Source organism: Pezoporus occidentalis, unplaced genomic scaffold, assembly GCF_034315485.1.
Source record: "Pezoporus occidentalis ecotype Australia unplaced genomic scaffold, CSIRO_AGI_Poc_V1 ctg21, whole genome shotgun sequence".
NCBI lineage: Eukaryota > Metazoa > Chordata > Aves > Psittaciformes > Psittacidae > Pezoporus > Pezoporus occidentalis.
Window position 1 is genome coordinate 6,259,837 of NW_026913964.1, and position 27,351 is coordinate 6,287,187.

A 27,351-nucleotide genomic window follows, 5' to 3' on the forward strand; every position below is an offset into this window, starting at 1 on the left:
AGCTGAACTGAAGCAGACATTATACTTTGACATTGCAGCAGAAATGCTGAAACATATGAAAACTTTGTTCTCTGTCCAAAAATGCCCCCAATAGCCAAGAAAACACAGATTTTCTGAAGTGACAATGACTATCTTTAAATAAAGGAAAGAAGAATACTGTAAGAAATCAAAGAAATGGGCCATTGGAGTGCTTTGGCATAAAAATGGCATAAATGAATTTATCACCAGTGCAGTCTGATGAAGCTTTTCAGATTTTTAGTATTTGCTTATCTTTGTTAATACACTCAGGCATGTATGTATCTTCTGAGAGGTCTGCTTTAATGGCTGAGCCAAAAGGAAGTGTTAAAAGACACCAAAAAATTACTATAAGTAGTAGCTTGTTTTCCATGAACAATGCTATCCACTTGCAGACCTCCAGAAATGCAAAGCTGATCTCTATATTAAAAAAAAAATAATTCCAAAAAGTACAAAAGAGGTAAATGAAAAAAACCAAAAAGCTCACCCCAAAACTGGAGGTAAGCTTTGTAAGAAATGAAACACAACCTGGCAACTTGAACTCAGTATTTATTTTGCACTTCATGGTCCTGTCTTTTAACTTAAAGTTGTTTATAAATTATATCTGAAAAGATTCCTGGAGAATAAGCTCAGAGAAAGAGCTAACCTGATGATTTATATATTTTAGTAGTAAAAAGCAGCACAGTTATATATAATTTTACATACACAAGAATATGTATGCATATATAGGTGAGACAGAGTATGCTCATGATGGGATGTTCTATGCTAAATTAATCTTGGCTAAATTTTGTTTTTCCTCACGACAAGGCAAATGTAGCGAGATTTCAGTAACTTTACAACCAACTCTGTGTACCACCCCTGCTTTCTAATCCATGAATTTTACCTTCTGGACAATCTGTGTTAAAAGAAAAAAGTTTCTGTGGTCTCCCTCCCCCACTCACCCACCCTTTAGGTATAAATTTATTAAATTGATTAAAGAAAAGTACATGATATAGAGGAATAATCTGCCCTTTCCAGATGAAAGTGTGATTGCTTTTAATTATAGATTCATGACATTTACCTAAATTCTAAGAGGACACATTCTTTCTTTTTAGAGTTAGTTTCATCAGGACTTCAATACAATGCATAAAAGGAATGTAAAATATTTGTTTTGGGGTATTTTTTATTTTTTGTTTTGAAAACCAAGCAGATTGTACAATTTATTTTCAGTGTAGGAGTCCATTCCATATGTGCAAAATCAACATGAATATTGTAACAACTTTTATGACAGGACAAACTGAATTTATCAAGACACAGCTGAGTAAAGAGAAAACTGCATATTTTCTGAATGACTGACTTTTAAGAATAAAAAAATGTGGAAAGCACTGTTAAAATGGATATTTTTATAATACATTTACACCTTGGCAAAACCCCAACCACTCTTTACTTTTCACACACTGACTGAAGTTCATTGAAAAATAAGTTTTTTTGCTTTCACTGATCAGTTTGGGAAACTAATTTGGAACTTTATCGCTTTCATGGCCAAAACTCTTTAATTTGTTAGTCTGATTTTATGAATGGATAGAGACATTACTTGTGTGCTATTACAATCCTTAAGTTTAAATAGCTTTCTCCTAGCTGTGTAACCTCTGATGTACCTACAGAAAACAGATGTATTGGCTCATATTTAGCCCACTTACTCCTAGATATATAAAGACAAAACAGACATGATGTACTGCAGATTGCGCTTTTTTTTTTCTCTACTGAAAGTGACAGAGCACCTAAAGCGCTTAATTCCAAGGATAACATTTTAGTTATTTTAAGGAGGGAAGTATAAGACTGTTTAGTATCTTCCAAATCCTACGCATTTAATCAAGCCAGTAAAAATTCACTCTAATAGAAGTCTGGCTTGAGGCTTGGTATATATATTTACCTCATTTGGCAGGATAGATTTGTAGACAATCTAAGCTGTTAAAATATGAAATGCTCTCTATATCTCTGAAAGTTTCAGCCTTATCATGTTGGTTGTCCTCAAATACTGAAGTATATAAAGACAACCAAACTCCACTCATGCATTAGCACATGGATGTTGTAGAAACATCTAAAGCATTCACCTGAAATTAAGCACATGCCCACAGTCCTGCCTACTATAAAGAAAAGAAAGTTGGTGTTCATAGAAACAGAATGCAACCTCAAAAATAATGCTGATATACTGTAGAGTGGTAAATACTGTATTTATTGTTATGGTTTGTGTGGTTTCTGTGAATGGGAAGCTATACAAACCTTACAACAACTTACCACCTTTAAAACACTGATGCCAAGGGGAAGTGCTGAGAAGTAGTCAAGAGTCACTTTTATATATCAATAAATTCAACCAAACTGTTTTGTTTTTTAATAAGTATAATACAATAAAACCATTGTAAATTTGTTATTTCCCTACTATGTGATAAAATATGAGCTTATAGAAGCTGATTACTACTGCAATGTTTTTTTACCACTACACTTTGTGTTTTAGATAGCAACAGTGACAACAATGAAGTGCCACCATTTTATGTTAGCTATAGCATACGCCCATGGTTTTTAAACCCAGCTTTCATCATATTGAGCTTGTTTTTCATAGAACAAGATTATTAACTTCCAGGATCTGGGCAGTTTCAAATGGCTTCAATTTATTTAGAGAGTGGTATATTAATTTCCACCAACCACAATTTGACTAAACCTAAACACGTCTGTTTTTCATATTGCTTGCCAACAATAAAATAACCACTTTCAAATAAAATAACTGATATTCAAGTTGACTTTGTTGTCTGCAGTGATACTGATGGAAGTGCTAAGTCTAACCATTTTCTAAAGAGCATATAATTAAATTTTAAGAAAAAATGTTTTTAGGAAACAGTGTTTGCTTTGAACAACACGACTGATTCAAAATAGGGCCTTGAAGTCATCTGGCAATATCAAAGGGTTAATTTAAGCAGGAAAATAAATTGTTTACGTATGGCTAGATAACATGAGACTCGGTAATAAAAAATGCAAGTCCCTCTTCTGCTTTTCTTTTCTAGATTAATGAAACTTTCATGTTTGGTATTGTGTCTTGATCTGTTTGGTTACTGCTGTCAGCCTACCCTTCCACCCCCGGATGTTGGAATCCTGCTCCAAGATCACTATTTTTACTAGTGGGACCATACGAGAAACATTTTGCTTACACAGGTATGGATATGGCAGTCTGCCATGGTACACCCAGACTGGAGTTAGGGCATAGAGCTGAAACACACAGTCTAAAGGCAGGTGAAAAACAGACTGAAAATAATGCTGCTTCCCAAAACTGGTTTTAAAAATTCAGAAGCACATAAACAGGAATTTCTCCCCACCTTTAACCGCCCCCCCCCCCCCCCCCCGAAAACATTAGTGTCCTCTGTCCTGTTTACAAACTTGGATTTGAAAATATAAATCATACATTAAAATTTCTATTTTGCTTTCACACATTTCATCTTTACTGACATCACATTAACATAGGAAGAGGTAATGTTGTTAATAATGAAAAAGAAGACCTACTCCCCAAACCAACCTTTTATTGAATTGGGCTTCCTTCCCTTTGTGGAAATTCCCATTCCAGATACTTAGATGGTAATGAGAGACACTTATTGATTACATTGGAGTTTTTAATGCTTCCTTTTAAGTAGAAGCAGCAGATACTATTCTAGACCACTGACAGTCCTCTTCATTGCTGACAAGGCATTTTCACTAGGTGATACATAAATGTGGTCACCCACCCTATGTGCTTTTCAAGTCCTTCATACCTAACTTAGACTCCTGATGCTGAGGTCCTAAGGAAATCTCTATCTAACTGACCTGTGCAATAAAAAGTAACACTCATGGAGTCAAATGACAGTAATAGATGCAGTGTCCCCGGCTGCTCATGGTAAAAATAACTGGCTGTCAGGATTTACAACACAAAACTAAACCACAGTGGACCAGTTAGTTAATACTATTACTTAGTAAACATTCCCATTTTTTTATTTGTGACTTTCTGCTTTTATTTTGCCCTGTTGATGTTATACTGTTTGTAGATAATATACTTGGCAATACTCACAATGTAATTTCAGTTTTCTTTAGGTTGTTGATGCCAGTGTTATGTCACGGTTTGCCACTACTGGCACTTGTTTCAGCCACTCCTGGGCCCTGGAAGACCCCAGTTCAGAACTGCAGTGACTACAATCCCCAGCTACCTGAGGCTCACCTCAGTATGGTATTGAGATCTCAGCGCTTCCTACATTGAAATTGTACAATCCTGCATCTGCTGTTTTTTTGCTACCTGCTTGCTGGTTTCTCACAGCAAGAGCTTCAAATCTTCCAATCAGTCTGTAAGTTCAGGATTATTTTAGGTTACTGGTGACAATATTTTTTGCAGTCTTTTACTGTGCCCACACTTGTAACTAGCAAAATATATCTCTTATAGGTCCCAAATTCAAACAGAGAATTAAAACCTTGAATTCAGCCTGCTGGATGTGGAATCACGGGCAACTTTGCTCCCTGTAGAGATATGAATTAGTTTTCAAAACCCAGGTTATTACAGTCCATATTCAGAATGAGTTACAAGTAACTAGGTACATCTGAAGTAGTAAGTTATGGCATCTTTTGTAAGGAAAAAGCCAATTGTAAATATTTCTGTGTTAATGGTTTAGGATAAAAACCAGCTAGCACTTAAGCGAGCTATAAATTAAATCTTGAATTCTAGGTTAATGGAACAGATACAATAGAAATATTTAGAATAAATTGTTCCAGAGCAAAATTTCTCAGCCTTTGACTTCAAAACAAAGCACAGTTATAAACACCGCACTTTGAATTATAAAGCATTTAAAGCCTGTTAGTCAGCTAAATGGGAGAAAAAACCTGCACTAAAGCTTTAAGCAACACTTTGGGACAATAACATCCTCATTAAAAAATAAGGATACATCAAAACTCTGCAGTTAAAAGGTTAAGTGTTAGTCTGTGTGTAGTTGATAAATGTTGAGCTAATCTAATCAGTGGTTGTAAGAGGCAATGCCATCAGCTAGCTGCCCTGACCTGTGCTTCTAGTTTTCACAAAAGTAAGATTTAAGAAAGATGTCAACTTAAGGCCTCTGACCTATCAAGGACCTTGTTCGTGCCAGCCTGGTGTTCTGCTAAACAGACTGAGAACTTTCAGCTCAAATCAGTAACATGTGCACTTCACTAATACAACACATGGCTTGGAAATTAAAACGCAATGTGATCAAGTGCTTTAGGATATTTTAACAGTTAAGAATGCAGCTTGGGGGGAGGAAGCTTGCTTCTGTGTTTTGCTTTGGGAAGGGGAAAAAGGACAAATTCAATTGTACTGCTTTTCTTCAAAAAAGTGGGGAAACAAAAATTTAGTTAATTAGTTCATGAATGACTGACCTAGGGGAAATAAGGAGGTTGTATGTTTCTTTATGATGCGTGTCAGTTATTAGATAAGTAGGTTTTACTACTTCCAATTGAGCTAAGTTAAAACTAATTAGAAGGTAGTTAAATTACAATATAAATACAATAAAAGGCAGTAAAAATAGCAAATGGCATTTTGCTCATCAATAATATTCCTATATGCAGTTGATTATTTTCAACAGTTTCTGTACTGATTATTTCCAATTATTAGAGTAACAAGCTTTGCCAGCTGCCGAAATGAAATTTAACCCCACATAGATTAACTAGCACAGACTTTTCCCATATGCCATCAGTTAACCGGAAAATTTATTTCATGCCATCTTTTACTGGTACTAATGTGATTCTAGACATTACATATGAATCTGGACTTTAGAAATCAAAGTCCATCCACCCTTTCTGATAATTATGGAATGATCAAGCCTAAAACTGACAGAGAGACCTAGTGATCTAGTTACAGATTACTACCAACATCTTGGGCAGTGTTTTTACATTTGATAATAAAATGATGATGCTTGTAATACCTATGCAGATTTTCACTTATTACGGGTGATGGTTACATACTCCTGCTTTACAACTATGCAGTAACAATAAATGTATCTACATATATATATTCATATATTTCTTCTATCTCAAGTAGCTTTAAAATAATTAGGTAACTAGTTTTTGGCATACATATGCTTCTCCTTTGCATGTCCAGTTGTTTTCCTACTTGAGTAGGAAACAAACTTCTGAACTTGGATGAGCCAAAGATAACAATGCTACATTAAAGAAACTAAAAGGAGGAAATAGGGAAGTTAAACTACCTTCCACTAAAAAAGACTGTGTATCTCTTTTCAGTAGTGAAGAATGGAACATGCTAGCTTAATTTTCATCTCCTACTGGATGTCCAGACAGAAGAAGTGACTTCTGCTGTTTTCTTTCCTTGTATTTGGAAGATGCTTCTCCTGATTTTAGAGTGCAAGTGTATATTAAATTCCCAGTCAACCTATTTCCTTAGTTTTCAGAGAAATGAAAGAACATGCCAAGAAAGCAAATGGAAGTTATTATACTTACTGGAATAGATGGCTGAGAGGATATTAAGACTGCAGATTGGGCAAATACAGTTCACATTATTTGGATTTCTTTTGCAATTAAAATTGTTAGTGAAAACATACAAAAGCATTGGTTATAGGCAGTTTAATCATATGTAAATATATCTACTTCTATGTATAAAGCTACTTATATTTCAACCTACATATTTATGCCAGATTTTTCATCACTTGTTTATACCTGCTAATGACACAGGCAGTGACTCCTTCCTTGTAATAAAGTAAGTAAATACATTGCAGGAATGTAGAACGGGCACTTAGCATTACACAGTACAAAAGGTCTTAAACATTTTTCTGTGTAAGGGAGCTCTGCATTTAAGAATTGAACATGCTATTGTACTTCTGCAAAAACATTTCCTTCCATGATTTAATAAAGGAATAGCACATAGCAGGACATTTTCCTAATGGCTGTGAACTTAAAAAATCTGATTTAGCAGCCATATGAACTATAATCTGCTATTATTCACAATACCTTCATGAATTCAAAGTAATTTACAGAGCATAGGTGAAAGGATTTTATATTTGTGGAAGACTTAATACTTAAGCCAACTCAGAATTATGACACACACATCCCCTAAAACTATGCAGCAGTATCTGCTTTAATAGAAGCAGCACTGATACGCAAAGACCTGTTTGCAGTTTTGGAATAAATGAGTCTGTTCTATATTTCTATTCCAGGGATACTCAGTGCAGGAACTGAGATTGTCATTGGCTGTACTGGTTAGACTCTAGCCAGACTAAGACAGGTATTCAAGAAACTGATTTATGCTATTCCTGCATATCTTTATATGAAAAATAAAAATCTAAAACCAAACAAACCTCAAAAGTTAAAGCTCCGTTTAAATATTTTCTGCACTAGTTTTATGTCAGCTTTTCGAATATACTAACTATAGACCTATGCACCATTATATAATGGAAATATTTATGAAAAGTCGTAAGTACATAGAAATACAGGAGCTTGGCAAGTACTCAAAGGTCTGGCAATGGAAAATAGCGTCCATTGTTTCAGCAGATTAGGTGCAAAACTTTAACATATCTGTTTAATGCCTTTCAGAATTTACTCATCATTTTCCTTTTTATCTTTATATAAAAATCATTGAATTCAAATTGCTAAAAATATTATTCAGTTTAGTCTAGATACAACTTTTATAAGGAATGTCCTGTCATGATTTTTTTAAGCCTGTGATTTTTATAAATGTTTCATTAAATTAATCCACTGCATAAAGAAATAGCCTCCTGATTCCTAAATCAGAACTGAAGTGTCCTTTTTTCCCATATAGATGCTTCTTGCCACAACACATAACTTCTGTCAGTCCTGCAAAGCTCTAGCATCTTCTGCAATAAATAAAATAGACATTTGACTTGAAAGAAATAAAAAATGAAGAAATCCTCTTCCTCCAAGACCAGTAACTAAATGTGATAAAAGCACTGAAAATACCTCCTAAATCAAACTTAGTAAGGAAATTTCTTATTGAAGAAAAGATAGAAAAGGTGTTATGAGGGATAATTTTCAACAAGCAACATTGGAAGATCAAGGTGTAGCCACTACATTGTGAAACAGTCTCCAAAACTCACGGTACCATTGAAATACTACCCTTTTAAGATACTATTAAAGACACTTCAAAGGTATCTTTCTTTAAAGAAAGACATTTTCCTAAACACTGAACACTTAATTTTAATTGTTTATTTTTAACTAAGTTATTGTTTCTCAAGCAACAGATCACAAAATAGAAAAGGATATAATAACAAATGATTTTTTTTTTTTTACCCACTGAATAAATACAGCTTCCAAATAAAATAGTGAGCTGTACCACAACATCCAGGATCCACACAGCATGCATTAAAGACTTTGGGCCATGCCTGCCTTTGCTTTGCCAGCTTTGAATTTGTCCATACTTTGCTATGAATTAATTACTTGTCTATCATTTTTACATTTGCTCTTTTCAAATAATGTATTTAGAAAATCAAATTTTGGTTTAAATTAAATATGTCAAGAAAGTAAAGGAATAAATGTAGCTGGAATTTCAACTATTTGGATGCCACTGTTGACCCCAGCAGGAGTCATACAGCTGAACTGCAGACAGTAGAGAGTGAAAATAGACTGAGAGTGTGTCCTGGGTTCAGCAGTAGCAGTCATTTTTCTCCTTCTTGGTAGCTGGTGCAGTGCAGTGTTTTGACTTTCGGCCTGGGAACAGAGCTGATAACAAGGATGTTTTGGTTTGGCCAAGGACTTTGTGAGCCTCATGCTCTGGCAGGAAGGAGGGGAAGCCGGGAGGAAGCAGAGACAGGACACCTGACCCAAACTGACCAAAGAGGTATTCCATACCACAGCACGTCATGCCCAGGAGGTAACTGGGAGTTAGCCGGAAGGGCTGGGAGACTGCAGGGTTGGAGGAGGTATGGGTTGGTGCTTGGTCGGGCTGGGGGGAGGGGGGGGGGCGAGTTATTGGTTGGCTGGTGGTGAGGTGATGTATTCTCTTCCCTTGTTATTTCCTTTATCATTGTTATTATTGGTGGTAGCAGTAGTGATTTGTGTTATACCTTAGTTACTAAACTGTTCTTATCTCAACCTGTGGGAGTTGCATTCTTTTTGACTCTCCTCTCTGTCCCTCCAGGAGTAGGGGGAGGGCAAGAAGGGGGGGGAAGTGAGTGAACGAGTTGTCTGGTTTGGTTTAAACCACGACAGAGTGAAATAGTAGAGAGTGAAATAGAAATATCGGCTTCTTGTTTTGATCGAGGTCTGGATAACAACACTTAAGCATCAAAGCACATTAAAGCATATGGAGGTAGACAGGGAGGAAGAGGAGGTGATAAAAAAACCTCTTACCTCTCTTAGAAAGCTGAGATGAAGTAAGATGAACTAACAAAGTCAGTGGAACTACTGAAGGCAGTTAATAGCAATGAAACTATGATATGCATAGAAACATAGTTGTATCCCACCTAATGCCAGCAAACCTGGTGCCATGTAGGGCATCCCATTATTGAAAAAACCCAAACTGTGGCAGTGACATCAGCCATGGACTCATTATTAATAGGCACTTTAGCATATGTTGATGATTTCTTTAGTTCTGCTGGAGACACATCTTAGAAAAGAACTAGGTATAGAATATTTGGCAAACTTACATTAACATGTGCATGACAGGCAAACAGAATAAAGGAGATGCAGGTGTGGACATACCATGTTAAAATAATCACCTCATGTCTGGAGTGGGTTTTTTGTTTTGTTTGGGTTTTTGTTTTTTTTTTTTTTTTTCGGGGTGGAGAGGGGAGCTACATCTATAACCTTGGACTCAATGGCCCAACTTGCAGAATGACAAGCTTCTTCAATTTAGCAAGATATTTCCTTGACAAAATCACTAGAAATGAAATATAGTTCTGAAATGCTCAGGTACTGGGAATCAAAGGCCAAGATCCTGGCTGTCCTAAATTAAGATTCCTTCAAATCTGAGTGATAAGACTAAAAGAGCAAGAGCATAACTCTCAAAAAAATTACAAGGAATGGATGGGGGTGGAGGAGCTGGAATCATGTCAACAAAGCAGTCTTACTTTTTAAATATGGCACAGAAAGTTTCTAATCTAAGACCTTTAACCTAGAGAGAAAATTTTATGCTATACATTTAAATGAGAAGGGGTAAGAAAATATTTATGTAACTAAAGTTAGCAAGACCAGGTCAAGAAATATGTTGGTCATGCAATGAGACAACTTGAAGCAGTTATTAAAAAAGCTAGAATCCACACAGTTCTCAAACATTTGCTGCACTAGCTTTAAAATCTGCAAGAAACAGGACATTTGGCAAAATGAAGGAATCAGACTGTAAATAAAACATTAAAATGAATATATTCAATCCTATTTTCTAACAAAACAATCACTGCCAGAAAGACAAGTTGATACTTCTCACTAACTGTGCTCAATCCATAAACACTTTAAAAGAATTCAGGAGTTTGTGTCAGTAATTCAGAAAGCACAGTACTGTACTGAAGTGCGCTTTAATCATACTTTGACTTTTTTCTCAATGCAAATAAATAGGTAAGAACCATTGATATAAAAAACCTTACCAACCTAACAGACTACTGAAGCCACAGATAAAAAGACCTACCAACAGTGGGACACCGAACTGGTATTTAATTCTAGGAGATTTGGGTTTCGGTGTGTTTTTTTTTGTGGTTTTTTTTTTTTTTTAGAACATTATTTTCTGCTGAGCACTCAGAAAAAAAAAGTCACAAATTCTCCTTTTGTGTCATCAGTTAGTGTCTCAATAGATGTCAAAACTGTAGAACTGGAATACATTTCAACAGCAAGCAGCATGAAATGAACCTTAAGAAATCTTAACTACGTACAGTAGGGTGAAAGGATAGGAACAGGGACTCAGATTTTACTAGTTTTTTTCCACAAGAAATAAAGTACTTCACTTACCCATAAAAAGGGTGTTGGCCAAAATCATAAAGAACATGTTAACACCGCTAGCTTGTAATGGATGCAATCACACTATTACTATCTAAATTTTTGTTTATTTTTCAACAGATTGGTGTCTGCAAATCATGCTGTCTTACACTGCCGTTCCTCTGTAACCTTAACCATTACTCCTACTGTGTAAAGTGAAGCACAAATTTAAGGTGACAAGGCACCAGTTGGCTGATGTGAAGTATGCTACGAAAGCAGAAACCTCTGAAAGCTTCACAGCCATTATGAAATACCTGACCTATATGAAACTGCTACCATGGTTCACAAATTTATTGTCAGGTTCCAGCCTCTAGCTGTTCTCTGATTGTTCTAAATACTTGACAAACTGAAGCCTTTTCACTTTCTGTTGAAATTGCCTCATCTCCCTGTCAGAGCGCCATGGGGGACTCCATTACTTTTCTGACTTCTTTCCCCTACTGACAAGTCATTTAGCTGGCTTCTTGTTGTGAAGGCTGTCCATGTCAAATTAGCCAGGGCCCCTATTGTCCTTATTACCACTAGAAAAGCCATCATGAGTAATGCAACGGGGTCCCTCAGTTGTCATCATTTGTCAGAAAGAAAGGGAGTGTGGTTACATATAGCTGACAGGTAATTTCAGCGTCTACAATTACCCCAATTAGTCTTGTCATAAACAATTCGATAAATGCACACCAATACAAACAGATAAACACACCAAGGTTTCTCACTATTAATGTCATGTAATGGATAAATCAGTGATATAACGCTATGTTTTATTTATTTCTTTAAACTATCCTCAGCTGCAAGCTGGCAGTTGCTACCTGGTCAGCACAAATTGTACTATCTACTTTCATTAGCTCATCACCACAGAAGAATATGAAAGGCTGTGACAAAATTCATTTAGAGAGAGCACGAAAGACCAGATTGCCTAAAGCAGGTGTTATAACAGAGATAAAACAAAGGTTTTCTTTTGTCAGTTCAGTGCTGCAATAAGCTTTAAAGGAGGCTATTTTGTCTTTAAGAACAAACATAAAATATGAGAAAGACAAGAAGAGAAAGCAGTGAAATACATTCCTTCTGAAATTAAGAACTTGCTTCCCACCATATCCTGGTTCAATCAGCAGGTGGGTCTTCCAGCAATATACATATTAGAGCCTCATTTTCAGAGGGGGTCACAATATTAACCAAATTTTTCCACACATTTTTTTTTTCTGTATTTTTTTTTAATACATCTTGCAATGGCATACAGCTCCTCAAAGATCTGATAATTATTCCACATCATCTACAACATAATCCCTGATGTTCATACATAACAATTATTTGAGAATGGATTCAGTAATTCCAGCTCACTGGACAGTCTATAGTACTGTGCTAAAGTCTTTTGGGGCATAAAATATTGATAATGTTGACTGCTCTTCTAAAATGTCAGGTAGACCTGTCATAAACACAACACTGAAAAAGGCACCTTTAATAACATCCATATTAAGCATTGAATTACGAATTGCTAAGCTTATCCTTGTGATCCACCTAAATAAACATTGAAATCTTGACATCTCCAGAGTCCACAGCACCCTGGCTGTTTGCTGACCGCAGGCTTAAGTGATGACTGGAAAACCGAACACAGACATGTTGTTGTAGGAAATTGCTTTTGGCAACTATTTGCTGAAACTCAAGATTTTTTTTTTAAACCAACACTAAGAACCCACCAGAAAACAGGACAGGTCTCCCTAATGAGTAATCTATTTTAGCACAGTCTTGTCTAGGCATGACAGTTTACTGAGAGGCTTGAAAAACTCGTAATTACCAGTGTTACAGGGCAATTAATGTATATTACACTGCACTACTCATGGCAGCAACTGTCATTTTCTCAATAAAAATGAGTACTCTTCAGCTAAAGGTGACATTAATTGGGACTTTAATGACTATGCAGAGGAGCTGAAGCCAAATATGAACAAAACAGCGATTCAATGAGCGACTTCAGAAACGAGAAAATTGTACTAAAATGAGATTAATTGCTGTTTAGAAAAAGGAAAGAACCTAAAAAGCTATTAAATTGCAGGGTTTGGGTGCCCGGGTGATGGTTGTGATGTTAATCTTGCATTCTCACAGCAGGCAAATATTCACTAAATTCAGAGCCTTTTGACAGCAGGAAAAATCATGTATGCTTAACTTCAATCCATCAAAAATATATTTCAGCTTTTATCACTGTTCTAAATACTTCTGCAATTTCAAAAATTACTGCTCCATTCCTTGGCTGTCATCATGCAAATGCGAACACTGTCAATATTGCTATGAAAAATTTTCTGGCTTCAAAAGGCCTACTTCGGTGATAAAGGAAGAAAAACGTGAAGATTAGAATTGCAAAACACACTACTAATATAACAGAAAGCAACAATAAGAATTTAATGTTTAAGTTGTGGAAACTGCTAAAATAGAAAATGATGGGGTATTGTTTTAGTGTGTGTGGGAAAAAAAATAAATCAAAGAATTCCCGCACACTCATAAATTCTTTCAAAGCTTATAACTTTATAGATAATTACTCATTGCAAATAATTAGGACATAATTTTGCAGCTTGACTTCAGGTGATATAATTATTAAAACCACTCTGTATTTTCTAAAAGCCTTTATCCATGCTACTTAATTCTTTAAAGCAATTATATAATTGCTTTTCTCTATAGCCTTTGTAACTGTCATGATGATTGTATACATAAAACATTGCACTTAAACTCTGACATATAAGAGGGATAAACATAGCTCTGATTCACTTTGAAGTTGTATCTCCTGTAACTTTAGATTTTAAAACAGAAAATCAATTTAGCCTTTCAGGTTAAAAACTGCATATGAGAATTCACATTGTTAAGAAGCAAATTCCCTCTTCCACCTAAACCTGCAACAGCTGTATCCTGAAAAAAGACAAAAATACAGCTCATAGTTTTGTGAGATTTCCTATACCACAATCAATTCTGCTCATTCTGCATCTTTGTAATTAAACTTCTATCTAATGTAAACTTTAAAAATCTTCAGATGCATTAAAATATGCACCCCCAAGAGCTGTCTTCACCAAGCAATATAATAAAAGATGATGACAATAGGGACAGTGTATCTTCATATTGCCAGGCTTCAAAGACACAGTTAATAACATTTTATCTATTAGCACTTCTGCTAGCTACATTCAGACATTCCACTGTATGTAATAACGTTTTAAGTACAAAAATCATGAGAAAACGGTTTCAGTTAGGAACTTAAACCAATCAATTACTGTGTGCTGACTTGGGTCCACAAACTGTCGTAATATTAATTTACCCTACTTTGCATACATTGATGATTAGTTAAGTCTGTTCATTACACGATTACTAAACTATCTGAAAAATGTATGACGTTACCACAGTAACTTTTAAGTTACATACATGATTCATGAAATTAATATTACTTCAAATTTAAAGTGTGATGATGCAATTTTATTGCATTAAACATGCAGCTTTTTGCAAAGGACACACAGAATTTTGTCAGTTGTTTCATAAGACAATGTATTTCCAATGAAATAGTTCTTTTAAAACTTTTAAAACAAAGTTTAGAATCTGCCTATGCAACACAAGATGATCAGGTTGAATTTGTAATTTAAAGCTCTGATCATGAATAACACCCAATCCCAGAGTATGCACAAGTTTTCTTGTAAACTTTTCAATTACTAGACTCTTAGACATTTCTGAAGAACAACATTATGTACTTCTGCAGCCAAGCCTGCAAAAAATCTGTCACAGAGGAGGGAAGATTACATTAGGAGCCACTGACACGAGAGGTGAAATTGCAGCCCAATGCAGTTAGTGGCTAGCTACTCATTGTTTCTAACAAAGCAATGATTTCATCTAGAGAATGATACAGAATTTGTCATTTTCCACACTATTTATTGCTGTACCCCAGACATCCTACACAGGGGGCAGCGCAAGTAGAAGTGACATGTGTCTTTGTTGTGGTTTTATTTTGAAAGTGAAGAAGAAATGTATTTTTTTTTCATGTGAAAACTGTTTCTTGTTCCTTCCATATTCAAATAAAACACTGACAATAGCAATGTTCTTAAAATTTGAATAAATGGGCCTTATATTTGGGACTTTCAGAAACAACACCTCAAAGCATGAACAGAAAGGCAACTACTGAAAAAAAAATCTCAGGTTTTCTTCTGCTGCTGAGATTAATATGCATTAAATAGCCAGATTGCAGTATATACAGATCACAGGAGTCAATTACATTGAATTTAAAGAGGCTGACTATGCTTTCACAACACACACATACTCATGCCAAATTTTGTAATAGGATTGATTTAAATTCATGTTGACAATAGAAACAGGAACGCATATATTCACTACCCTAACACCTTCCTTTTCTCCCCCTCTTTCTCCTCTTCTTTTACCAATTTTGTCTTTATTTAATTTTCATTACTTGTACAATATAATTTTATACATTGTAAGTTCATATTTTAGAATGCTGACCTGTAAGCATTTTTGCAGTTTATTTAGGTGTTCCATTTTATTAACAGCATGAACTTTTCAGGATATAATTTATGTCCAGTTGAAGCTTTTCATAAAATCAGAAGACATTTTTTTCCTCTCAAAAAGTGATATATTTGCCCATTGTATGTATTTAGAAAAAGAAATTTAAGAATTGAAGCTCTAAATTGCATTAAGGTTATATACCTATCTAAAAGCTGCAAAATTTCTAAAATCTCCAACAGAAAAATTACAGTGATCAGTCTACATAACAGAGCCAACATGTATTTTAAATTTTTAAAAACATTTTAAGTTTCTTCTTGACCTGAGAAACACATTAGTAGAACTGCTTGGTAAAAGTAGCAATAATAAATATAATCAACTCACAGAGTTGATAATATTTATTAACTGAGATGATAATATCAAGATGTTTGTGTCACAATAAGTTGAAAGATTCTATTAATTCCAAAAAGAACTGAGAAACCATATGAGTACTAGGAAGGACAAAAAAGATATCACGCATCTTTTGCTGAGGTAACAATGAAAACCCTTTACTCTCTCTGAGACTATGCCTGATGTGTTCTTAATAGAGAATTTGATGAGGTCAATGGAATTTGCATTGTCCTGTAACATCACATTTAACTACTGGCCTGTAAAGCATCAGGACTGTGATTGTTAGCTATTTGAAATACTGCAAAATCTCACTCTGTCTTCAGACTTAAGAATTAAACATTGTCGTGATTTAGATCAACCACACTTGAATAAAAATCAAAATCCCTAGAACCCTCTCAAATGACAGCATTAGTGTTTCACTATCAATGTAAATAATACAATCTTCTAATACTACCATTATGGGGGCTGGGAAAAGAACAAAATCAGTACTTGTAATGTAGGATGGTATTCACAAAGACTTGTTACCTGCACACCATATCTCTCAAAGGAAGAATATGATTACCTTCAAATTCTGTCTATGGACTGTATGGTTTTGTAGAACATTTTTCTTGCTACTCTTGAACTTTCTATGCCCAGCATAACCTCCAGACTCATAAATTTATTAACCAACAGGTTGCAGTTCAGTATCTAGTAGTTTGGATATGCAGATAAGAGTTGCTCCAAATTAACAAACAACTAGAACATTAAACCATCCCCTTAAGAAAGGTATACAGTTCAATTATTTTTTGTGAACTGTTACTTGACTGGGCTTTTCACGCATCTGAACCACCACATTTCTATGATTTCAATTAAGAAATCCAGTATCCATACCTGGGTTCCACAGGTACAAATGGAGGCCCACTGCTTCTGAAAGGCTTCAGTCAGAAAGTGGGGCTGTCACTGCTAGATATTTGAGATCTGAGGGTTTTGTTTTAGACTTGCATGTCTTATAGAAGACTTTCAGAACTCTTCTGCAGCTTTCCATGGGAGTACCCAAGGGCTTTGAGCTTAGCCTCTCTACATCTTATTTAGAAAGTGCAACCTCGGCGAGTACCTCTACCTTACTGATTCAGTGCATTGCAACAGGTCTTGCTAAATGCAGATCTGTCTTGCATTTATGGGTAGAATCTTGCAGTATGAACCTGAGAACATCACAACTGTGCTTGAAAAGGTGTTACTCTGCTTAAGCATTCCCTTTAGAGATGTGGGTGTCAGATCCTCTAGCAGCTAAATTATTATGAGCATGTGGTGTGCATTCAGAAACTGAAAGTGGTGGAAACTTCAATGCTGGTAAAGGCACAACAAGGAAATATGGACCTAGAATCATAATGGATCTCTCAAAGTTACACTTTGGGGTCCTTCCCCTTTCATGATGCATAACTCAGTAACATATGGGGATGACAGGCAAGATCCACTTTCCGCCAGGTATGTCTCACAGATATTCAAATTAATGACAATCCCTGTACCCAACAATTTATTCTATGTATCTCATAACTAGATAATTGACAACACCTCTAAACAGAGCTTTTCACTCATTATCCTTCTCACCCTTCTTTCTTAATCATTATGGTCAACACGATCATTTCATCTATTAAGAACACCTATTGCCCTCACATGAGTCTCCATTTGGAGTCCTCTCTGGAGCTCCTCCTATCCCCCATGTTCAAATACAGCTAATTCATTCTTCAGGGTATCTTTATTTCCTACTTTCTCATTTCATCTACACAGATGAGATGCCCTTAAAAGTGCTCATTTCCTCCCTGTATTGCCGTAAAGTACCTTTCTATGAACTGATCAGTGCAGTCTGCACTGCTCGTTTCCATCCAAACCAATTTTGAAAAAAAATTGTGTGACTATTTAAATATGTAATTTCTTTCTTTGTGCTTGGAAAGTGGAAGACCCATTACAGAGGAAGGCCTATATGCTTTTCACGGTTCTATCATCTCTCTCCATTCTCTAGTAAGCTGTCAAATCCAACTCTGAATTGGCAAACCACCTTTATCCTTTATCCCCAATTGCCTCTCAAGGTTAGAAATAATTCTCAAAAAGCATTAACAAAAGCAATCTGTTATTTTCCTCTAAATCTCTCATCTGTCAAAACACATGAAAAATTTAGCAGTCTGCTGATGTACTCAGATCAGTGAATGTTATGCTGACCAATATTATCTTATTGCCTCTTTGCACTGCACTGTAAACATGTTGACTCTTGTATTATACTTGAACATTAAACTCTGTAGGAAAAGTATCTCTTGTTCAGTTCTATAGCAATTTCTAACACATTTTATTAGGAATTCTAGGGGTAGTTTCAATACACATAGCGAACACCAAGATGATAAGAGCAGGGAAATACTTCATTCCAAAGCCACTTCATACAGTAACAGAACATTTCTGAACATGAAATATAAAAGCAATGTTGAGATTTTACTCTTAATTCATACTGCTTACAGGAAAGAATTTATTTTTAAAAAGCATATTCACATAACAAAGATGACTATATCATCAAATTGAAGAACAATGAAAGAATGAAGAACAATAACAACTGTTCTAAATTTTTTCCTTCATTCTGGATAGTGACTAATCAACTTCAAAACCAGCAACAAAACCATAACAAAACAAAAAATCCCAAAATACAATATCACGATACCTTTACAATGCATTTTTAATTCAAAGCAATTAGAGATTTGACAAGTCCTTCACATCTTGTCAGTATTTATGTCTCCTCTTGTGTAAGAGCTACTCTTTTTGTTATCATAAATAGGTATAAAACTGTGTTTAAATACTTCTCATTTTCTGTAACCTTTGATAACCAATAACACAATCACAGTGTTTAATTGTGTAGTATGTAAAACTAAATTAGAAGTAAGTTCTGTATTTCAAAAATCATTGTTAAACAATAGTAGGAAAACCATTTTTAAAAATCATGTTATAAAGGCTTTTTTTCTTTTCATAATTATTTCTATTTCTTTTTCTGCAGACTTGCTCTTTAAGAAACTGGATTACCTAGAACTAAGAATAATATCTGAAGGTAGAGTTTCTTTACCTCAAGAAAAGCATCAAAAATGCAGTTGAATTACCCCATCCATTAACCATAGGAAAAAAGAAAAGGTGCGAGGCATAAAATCCATGAATATGTGTCAGGAGATACACATGGATAACATGTTTGTACCTATATTTAACTGTACTTGTTAAAAAATACAAACATTTATATTGAATGTCTGAAATTTAATCTTTGTATGATGCAAGTTTGCCCTAGTTAAAAAGATAGGGTATATGATGATGTGCAAAAGGCAGCAGGATTGCTGCCTGCATTTTTTCCCATGAAAATAGCAGATAGGACATCAATTTACCTTACAAAATGACTCATTAGTTGGGATGAAGTTCAGTTAAATTCTATGAAAACTTAGATAATGAATACTGGGCCATACTAAACTCCAGCAGATAGAGATTTCCCTAGAATCACAATATAAAAGAGGGAAATCAGTAAATTTGCCTCCTATTCTACTTTCTTATCAAACTTCTTTATTAATACTGACAAGTTCTTCTTCTTTTTATTTTTTTATTTTTTTTTTTTTTACTAACTTTAGGACATGGAACAGAAATTGGGACCTTTAGCTCCCACTAAAGTTTTCTTTCAATTTTTCAGTTTGTCAGCAGATTTCATAGTCTTCTGGGATAAAGCAATTATGTGGCACTAATATTCAGGAATTATACATTGATACGTTAAAACAAATGCTATTTCCTTATTAAAAGCTGAACATTCAACTTGGCATTCACATGCAATGGAAAATGTCAGCAATTCAATACTAGTTTTAAATTATACAGCATATTATATTTTTTTCATTCTGATACAAACAACATATAATGAGATTTACACAGTAAAGTTTTGGTAACTATGGTTTGAAAGAAATATAGTATGCATACAAGAAATATGAGAAGTATTTATATATTGTCTACTATCCCAAGGTATATTTATGGCATTTGCTTTTCTGAAAAGCTCTTTTAAGAAAATATAGAACAGCATTTCTAGAAAAGAGTAGCTTGAAATGGTATAAACATTTCAAAAAAATAAGAATCTTTGTAATCCTCATGTGTGAGTTTCATATAGAAACATTTATAGACATTATTAAGACATATGTGCAGTAGCTGTTTTATGTTCTGCTGATCTATTTCCAGGTTTCTAATCAGCATCAAATTAATTTATGCTCACATTTCCTGAATCACAGGCACTTCTGAGTCACTAAAATTCTTTGTAAAAAAACAGAAAAAGTCAATTTAACTATTTTGATAGTTTAAAATATGGTTAAATTTTGCATTTTTTTTTAAAGGCAAGGATAATCGATGTACTGTGCTAAGAGTAACTCTAAAACAACTTTTTACTATTTGCCTTTTCTGAGGTAACTGCTCATTCCCTAAGTCATGCAAAACAAAAAGGAAAAAAAAAAGGCCAGCATTTCTAGAAAATGTCTTAACCTAGTTAAAATAATCCTCTATGGCTTTGGTTCACAGAAGCTTTATTAGTTTTCTGAACTCCATAGTGGGACAAACTACTTCATGCATGAAGGGATCAGCATTCCTGCTTCTAATCATTGTCATTGTACCCACTACAAAGCTTTCTGAACATCTCCTATGGATAACACATGCTATCTTAATCAACCCTCAATTAATAACTTTATACTTGCATTTCAGTTCTGCCACTTCTATATACTGTCACTATTGTTTCTTGAGGATGATTCTGAAGCCTTAACTGAGTACACTGTGATTATAGTACTTTTCCACCACAAATACATTCTTACACTGAAAGTGTCCAGACAGCAGTTTCCAGTGAATAAATGCAACGGCTTAATACAATGAGTTATTCTCTTATAATGCCCTTGTCTGCTGTGACGGCCCTGTAACCATGTTTTAGTTACAGGATGTTACACTTTTTCCATGTGCTTTGATAAGCAATGTGGTAACTGCCACTGTTTACATAAAAAAGTATCAGAAAGCTCGGCTAGTATCAGCCAAAACTTTAATACTTCAAAGCTATTTCTTTCTACTCTGGGTTTGCTGGTGCACTATATTTCAGTCTTCTGAACCTAATACATGTGGACTCGAAGAAAGAAACTTAGAAGCCAACGGTTCTTGCTTAAAATTATTAATATTTGAATTCATTTGCTAACTCAACTTACCTGTCTCCTCCGACAAAAATCACTTATACCTTTCTAAACCATTTCCTGCCCACTCTGATGATGGTGGTGGTTAAATGCTAAGGGGAACGTTAAAAGAACACAGACTGACGCCACACTGATTGTTCTCCCCTGCAAAGGTAAATAAAAGTAGTATCACCTGAAGATTCTCACAGGATGAAAGGCTTGCTGAGAGAAAGAAATGACTAAACTAGATTTAGCTTTTAAAAAGCTTCCCCTTATTCCTATTCAATCAGCTCTTAATCTTCCAGGAATATCTAATAACATTTACATACTGTACAGCTGACAAACAGCAACATCCACTGTTTCCCAGAATACAGGTAGGTAGCACCAGAAATGTAAGCGGAGTCTGCTATGCATTCCACCAGGATAAGTGTGTACATCAGAATTTGTCTCTCACAATTTGTAAATGCATAGCAGTTTTCCAATATATATAATTGGAAACTGACAAACAAAAAGGTTCATTATATATATATGTACAACATACCTTTATGTAACATAATATATATAGATGTATATTTATATATATACACATATATAAAACTGACAATACAAAAGGTCTGTTTTCCTTAACTACATTCTATGGACAACTTAGATACAGTCCAAGCACAGATGAAAAACACAGGCTCAGGTTACAGACAACAGCATATTGCATCTACAACAGTAAAGCATGCATGTGACAAGCTTTTATTTAATAAAGATACACGAAAACCAATTAAAAATTTTTAGCAAAAGGCAAGCTGCATGGCTTATTGAGACCTGACTAGTGTGCTGCAAACTGTATAGGAAAGACAAAAAAGGTATCCACCAGTATCTGGTAGCTAAGTTTGTGAAGAAAGCCTAAAAAAGCCATAGAAAACATAAGTAAGAATTGAAGATCTACGCATGTCATCAAATAAACAGTGGTACTTTTCTAATTATTGAAAGTGGACTTTGACAAAAAGTACAGTCTGCCTGGAAATGAATATACGAATGGCTCATGCAAGTAATAGAACTTAGGTGTGGAAAGGCAGGACTTCAAAAAGAAGATACTACTTATACAGTCCCTAAAGTAATCACTCTAAAGAAAACATATGGGTGAGTGGAAAAGATGACAATCTGAGAGCAACAAAAAAGCGTGAAAAGAATTACTATATATCACCACAAAAGCTGTCATGGAAATATTACAGGCTACAAAACAAAAAACCCTAATTTTAAGTTGGTATGGTTGTGAACTGGAAAGAAATAGAATTCTGGGATTGTAATACAGTTTCAGTAAGGTACAGCCTATGTTCAAAGATAGTTGCTCATAATAGGGATGGCGCAAGAGTTAATACTGTGGACGGCTGCTCCCTGACAAAATGGAAGCACTATGCAGGCAGCTTTCGGGAGAGATATAATAAAGAAAAGCTTTGAGCAAGTATGGCCTGCATACTTCCTAGATTGTTTAAAGGTATTGTGTAAAGTCACATTAAAAATTATTGAGAAAGAAAAGCTAAAATTAGCATAGGTGACTACAGATTTAAAGATTATTATTCTGACATTGGTAAATACAAACACATAATTTTTGTCATCTGGTTTGCCTTAATCAAGAGCTAAAATTCATTTATAACACTATACACAAATGCCATGTTTATATCAATATCATATGCAGCTTGCATGAAAAAATATACATTAAAATGAAGAACAGCAATTCATGTAATGGTCAAAGACAACCAATAACGAAATCAAATTCTGATTGTCAAACATAATTTACTATGTATATTTCTTCTCTTCTCTGATAAAACAGTGATTATTAGAACTAAAAGTGATATGAGCGTTTATGACTTCTTATTAAAAACCCTGACTTAAAGCAGTGTTCATTTAAGCTTAAGGTTAAAGAAAATCATGTTGAGATCTCTGTGCGATGGCCTAGTGACTTTACATCCTCTTGTCAAACCTCAGCAGTTTTATTTGTAGTGATACATGCTGGAGAAGGTTGGAGGTTAAAGTTGATAGGATGGCCAACAGGAAAGCCAACCAACTTCTTTCAAAAGATTACAACCTTTAACATATTATGATCTGCTGGCAGTTACTGACTTTAATCATTACTGTTAACTTTGTATGTCTACAGTTGTATACTCTTCTGTGAGCCGATCCCCAAACTTCAGACCAACAAGATTTATAAAACCACCCTCTTACTACTTTCCTTCCATTATTCTTTCATATTCTTACTGTTTAAGCACTTATTATTTTGTTATATTATATTGGTGCTTAGTACTTATTAGTTTTTAGACAAACATTAATGGGTAGATAGTTTTTTCCTCTCATTTCTACAGCCTAATTTTCTATCTCACCCTGAATATTGAATAAATGATTTCCTTGTTCAGGAAATCTGACAGTAACAGCAGCACAGTCTACTGGACTAAAGCTCTTCAGATTTCCCTTCCACTTATTTCAACATCGAGTCCTCTGTGACTTCAAAAAAAAAAAAACAAAAAAACAAAAAAACCCTGATAAAAATAATAATAAAATCACACAAACACTGAATAACTGTGGTAAAAATGGACCTCTAGATATTGTCTAGTCCTGCTCAAAGTAGGGTGAACTGAAGATAAACGTTCCAGGCTTTGTCTAGTTGGGTTTTGAATATCTCCAACGATGAAGACTTCACACTCTCTCCAGACAGCCTGCTCCAGGGTTTGACAAGAACAAGAAAGTAAGACAGGTTTTTCACAAATTTCAATAAATTTTCCTATATTTCAATTTGTGTCCACTGCCTCTTGTCCTCTCACTGGGCATCAGTGAGAAGACACGGGCTTCATATTACTTACTCCCTCCCGTAAGGTATTTATATTGCTAAGCTCCCACTTGATCCTGCTCTTCTCCCCACTAAACAGTTGGAGCTCTCTCAGCCTCTCCTCACGTGAAACATACTCCAAACCCTTCATTGTGTTTGTGGCCCTTCACTGGATTTGCTGCAAGTTACTGTATCAGTACAATTGTAGATCTTATGCTGTATCTGATCACTTAACCTAAAGGACCAAGTCATTACACAGGTCAAAACTAGTACTGATGGCTGCTTTATTCTTACTTGCATGGAGGACAGCACAAATTTTTGCACTAACTTCAAACAGAACTAGACCTCTGCTATATAGACTGATTCTATGTAATAAATAATGATGTATATTTACTGTATACACCCCTAATGGCCACACAATATTAAATTTAATGATTTTTTTTTTTGTTTTTCAGTTACATGCCTTTGATAGCATCTAGAGAATAAACAACTTTTCTCACACTACATCCAAAACATTTAACTTACAGGTGTACAGAAACCAGTCTACAGTTACCCAATACTGCAATTATAAAGTTTTGCTTTTTAAAATTAGTAACTACTTTAGAAACTCTACACATAATATTGCTGCTCCACAAGAACAACATAGCAATCTATTATACTTAACTTCAGTATTTTATACAACGGTAAATACACATCCATGTCATATTTATTTTCTTTTTCAGTATCAGACTTCTAAGTTTCTCCTGATCATCCACTCCTCTGAAACCCCAGAGATGAACACTTGGCAAAGATTCTGCATTCCACATCTCATATCATTTAGCTGTTGCTACAATTTTAATTATGCAAAACTCAATGGGCTCTAATAAAACCTGACTAGGTAATTAATACTCTAAAACATACACTGGGAGCTACTGAAAGGAATGTTATACACAAATTCCCTCATGTCATAGAAAAGACTCATGCAGCAAAGTGTATTTCTCCATAGGTAATACAATATCCCATGATGCTAAACAGCCTTTTTTTTGTTTTTCATCCTATCTGAAATTAAATAATTTTAATATATTTCATTGTTAAAAAGTCACTTTTTCTACTTGTTTCAGTTCAGACACATTCACTCATGTGTATAATAGCAAAACCAGGGAGAGAATATTATAGTAGAGATACAAGAAATATTTTTATAAACAGCAAAGCACTATTTTAAAGTATTTTACTGATATACCCAAAAAGGACTATGATAACATTACACTATTATGTTTAAACTTCACATTTTAGTTATGTCTATGTAATGCAGACATACATCCGTACACTCATATACACCCACATATATATATTCTGAGATAAGATCTACCATTGTGATGCAGATGTTTCCCTGAAACTTACATATGAACGAGAATCTTCCACCATGCCAATTCCACAGACTCAGCCTCATTTTGTGGTATGTTCAAGTCAGGGAGAGGGCAGATGCTGAGCAGACTAAAGGTCTTACTGCTATTACATCCTATTGGTCTTGTGGCAACTAAAAATTATTAAAGAAAATAATCTACAAGCAAGGGTATTAATTTTCAGAGGTCCACATGCTGATTTTACAGAGAAGGGCTAAAAAAGCACAAGACACAAAAGACAGTATGGTATGCATTTACAACTGGGAAAGTCCTTTTCCGTAACAGTGAGAAAACAGACTGTTCTTTCTGAACTTGTTCCCCTGGACATTTTGCAGAGAAGCATGATCTGACTGGTACTTTGACATGATTTGTATTTGTCTTAGAATCCTATCCTTTATCTCCTTAACGCAAGCCAAAAAACATCTGGAACTTTATGTTGTTTTCATAATGTTTTATGCCAAAGCACAGACAGTACTCCTGGATTCTTTTTCTCTTCCTTGACACACCATAAATGGTGATAAGAAAAAACAAAGTTATGAGAAGATCTGTGCTTAGGTTTACACTTCTTCTGTAAGAATAGAGATTATTTTATAACAGAGTGTATTCATATATCTGCATCTGTAGCCTCTTTTACCTTGAGTTTAAAGAAAACACCCTATCAATTTTAAGTATAACCTTGCAAAATTTTGATGCAGTATCAGGCTTTTACAGTTAGTGAATTTTAAATATGGAAGCAACAAGTAATTTGCTTGGTAGTACAAAAGAGATTAATGATGGAACAGAGATTCAAAGCTAAATTTACAGCCATTACAGCTTACCCTGTCCATTGTCCAGAGGCAAATGCATGAGAATCAGCCACTAAGAATCATAACGCATAACAGTGTAAAGGAACACCATTATTCTATTGTGATCATCTATTTGCATCATGAAATCCTCAGCTTGTACTGAGGCTGGACATGCTAACTATTGGTTGCAGTTTGGGTAGTTTTGAGTCCTCAAGTTTCAGGAAGCCCAGCAACAAAGAAAATAGTGAGGCTTTTTTATGTAGAACAGTATCATATGTTCGTACATTTTAGCTATTAAGATTAGCTATCTTTCTCATACAGTCATTGCCCAGTGCATGATACAGAGGCTATGCTATTCATTTGTGCTGCAGTTCAAGGCATGTGCGCAAGCAGAAAACAAACCCTATTTTTCTTAAGAGAAATCACCAAATCCACTAACAGGGATAATTTTCTATTTCTGTAATCAGTCAGTGACAAAGTGAACACTGATATGAATTAATAATCCAAACATAATTTACCAGAGGATACAGCAAAGACTCTAAATATTTAAGTCACATTTTCATTGTGAACATGCTTTATAATGTACTTGGGCCAGCAACTACAACTACAAATCTGACAGAGTTTTAGCATTTGTGGAAAATGCACTTTGGTGAATTTGATTTATCTGTAAAAAAACCTCGCTACACAAAGACAACTTGGATGCAGATTCATTTGGTACTCGTTATGACAAACCAATTGGTCAATGCAATTCATGTGTGTGCACCAGGATGAGAGAAAACAGCTTACAAAAACTTTCTCACAAAAGCAATTTCCTCACAAAAACTTCCGTGCAACAAGGATAAGCAAGCGAGCAAAACCACTGTATAAAGACAGCAGTCAATTTTGCTTATAAACCTCTGCGTGCCACATGCAGGTTAAGTTGTCCCTAATTTGCCAGAAGTCATATAACTCTATAGTGCAGAACAAGTGTCTAAGTAAACTTTTCAACACACCACACAATCAAAAACATTACTAGAAAATGCAATTTCTGATTTCATGAGAAAAAAAGCAGAAATTCAAAACATACTGTGAAATGTATTTTCACAATAACTAAGATGATGAGTAGGAGCCTAGTGACTCTACCAAACAGGCAAATGAACATCTGTCAAGATGTCAGTTATATTGTTCTGTGGTGATGTAACAACATAATTTTACATTAAGAAGGTAAACGTTCACTTATTAAAAAGGAAAAAAGAACAACAGAACAACCCCCCAAAAACCAAAGCAACAGCAATAATTCCTTGTTAAAAGCATAACAAACTAAAAAACCCCAAACGGATAAAATCACTCTGCTAAGAAAACCTAAAATATGCTCTAATATGCTATCCGTATATGTG

General features: G+C 34.9%; 1 protein-coding gene and 1 long non-coding RNA gene across 6 annotated transcripts in view; one reads left to right on the top strand and one right to left on the bottom strand.

Moving 5' to 3' along the window:
- Positions 1–27,351, bottom strand: part of CDIN1 (CDAN1 interacting nuclease 1) — a 129,401-nt gene that overhangs the window by 21,559 nt on the left and 80,491 nt on the right. The window lies entirely within an intron of this gene.
- The window catches only part of LOC134164002 (uncharacterized), a 68,029-nt gene continuing 43,835 nt past the window's right edge, over positions 3,158–27,351 (top strand). The window contains exons 1-3 of the long non-coding RNA XR_009964947.1: positions 3,158–3,201; positions 4,108–4,240; positions 18,836–18,966. This is a non-coding gene — a long non-coding RNA (uncharacterized LOC134164002). The remainder of the gene's footprint in view (positions 3,202–4,107; positions 4,241–18,835; positions 18,967–27,351) is intronic.